Source organism: Triticum dicoccoides, chromosome 5B (genome assembly GCF_002162155.2).
Source record: "Triticum dicoccoides isolate Atlit2015 ecotype Zavitan chromosome 5B, WEW_v2.0, whole genome shotgun sequence".
Classification (NCBI taxonomy): domain Eukaryota; kingdom Viridiplantae; phylum Streptophyta; class Magnoliopsida; order Poales; family Poaceae; genus Triticum; species Triticum dicoccoides.
In genome coordinates, this window is record NC_041389.1 from 8,241,638 (window position 1) to 8,243,715 (window position 2,078).

The following is a 2,078-nucleotide window of genomic DNA, read 5'->3' on the forward strand; positions in this document are numbered from 1 at the left end:
CGGTTTTAGCCGATTCTGGCCCGTTTCGTAGACTATTACTCACTGTTTTGGGGTCCCAGAGTGATTTCCACGATTGACGAACCCCGGGTTGCATTTACGTTTCGATCATCAACACTGACAGTTTCGGCCGATTCTGCCCGTTTCGTGGACTAATACTCACTATTTTGGGGTCCCGGAGTGATTTCCACGATTAATGAACCTCGGGGTGCGTTTACGTGTAGGTCATAAACACTCACGGTTTTTGTCGATGCTGACCCGTTTCGTGGACTATTACTCAACCTTTTGGGCCTAGAGCGATTTCCATGGTTGTTGAAGCCAAGGTGCGCTTACGTGTCGATCATCAACAATCGCAGTTTGGGCCGATTTTGGCCCGTTTCTTGCACTATTACTTAGTTTTGGAGGTCCCGAAGTGATTTCAACGATTGATGAACTCCGGGGTGCGTTTACGTGTCGGTCATCAACACTCACAATTTTGGCCAATACTAGTCCGTTTCATGCACTTTTACTCACTGTTTTGGCGTCCCAGAGCGATTTCCACGATTGCAAATCCCAGGGTGCGTTTCGTGGACTATTACTCACCATTTTGGGATCCCGAAGCGATTTACATAGTTTTTGAACCCCAAGGTGCGTTTACATGTCGGTCATAAACACTCACAGTTTTGGCCGATTCTGGCCCGTTTCGTGGATTATTACTCACTGTTTTGGGGTCCCGGTGTGATTTCCACGATTAACGAACCGCGGGGTGCGTTTACGTGTCGGTCATCAACACTCACAGTTTTGGCCGATTCTTTCCTGTTTCATGGACTACTACTCACTGTTTTGGGGCCCCGGAGTGATTTCCACGATTAAAGAACCCCAAGGTGCGCTGACTTGTCGGTTATCAACAGTCGTGTTTTTTGTCGATTCTGACCCGTTTCGTGGTATATTACTCACCGTTTTGGTGTCCCAAAGCGATTTCCATGGTTGCTGAACCCCAAGGTGCACTTAAGTGTAGGTCATCAACAATCGCAGTTTCGGCCGATTCTGGCCCGTTTCTTGGACTATTACTTAGTTTTGGGGGTCCCGGAGTGCTTTCCACAATTTGTGAACCCCGTAGTGCGTTTATGTGTCGGTCATCAACACTCACAATTTTGGCCGATTCTGGTCCGTTTCGTGCACTATCACTCACCGTTTTGGGGTCCCAGAGCGATTTCCATGGTTGTTGAACCCCAAGGTGCACTCATGTGTCGGTCATCAACACTCACAGTTTCGGCCAATTCTGGCTCGTTTCGTGGCCTGTTACTCACTGTTTTGGGGTCCCGGAGTGATTTCCACGGTTAACGATCCGCGGGGTGTGTTTACGTGTCGTTCATCAACAGTCACAGTCTTGGCCGATTCTTTCCCATTTCGTGGACTATTACTCACTGTTTTGGGGCCCCGTAATGATTTCCACGATTAACGAACACCGGGGTGCGCTTGCCTGTCGTTTATCAACCCTCGCGGTTTTTGTCGATTCTGACCCGTTTCGTGGAATATTACTCACCGTTTTGGGGTCCCAAAGCGATTTCCATGGTTGTTGAACCCCAAGGTGCACTTAAGTGTAGGTCATCAACAATCGTAGTTTGGGCCAATTCTGGCCCGTTTCTTGGACTATTACCTAGTTTTGGGGGTCCCGGAGTGATTTCCACAATTTGCGAAACTCGTGGTGCGTTTATGTGTCGGTCATCAACACTCATCATTTTGGCTGATTCTGGTCTATTTTGTGCACTATTACTCACCGTTTTGGGGTCCCAGAGCGATTTCCATGGCTGTTGAACCCCAAGGTGCACTCGCGTGTCGGTCATCAACACTCACTGTTTTGGCCGATTCTGGCCCGTTTCGTGGAATATTACTCACAGTTTTGGGGTCCCGGAGTGATTTCCACGGTTAACAAACGGCGGGGTGCGTTTACGTGTCGGTCATCAACACTCACAATTTTGGCTGATTCTGGCCCGTTTTGTGGAGTATTACTCACTGTTTTGGGGTCCCGGGGTGATTTCCACGATTAACGAACCGCGGGGTGCGTTTACGTGTCGGTCATCAACATCACGGTTTTGGCC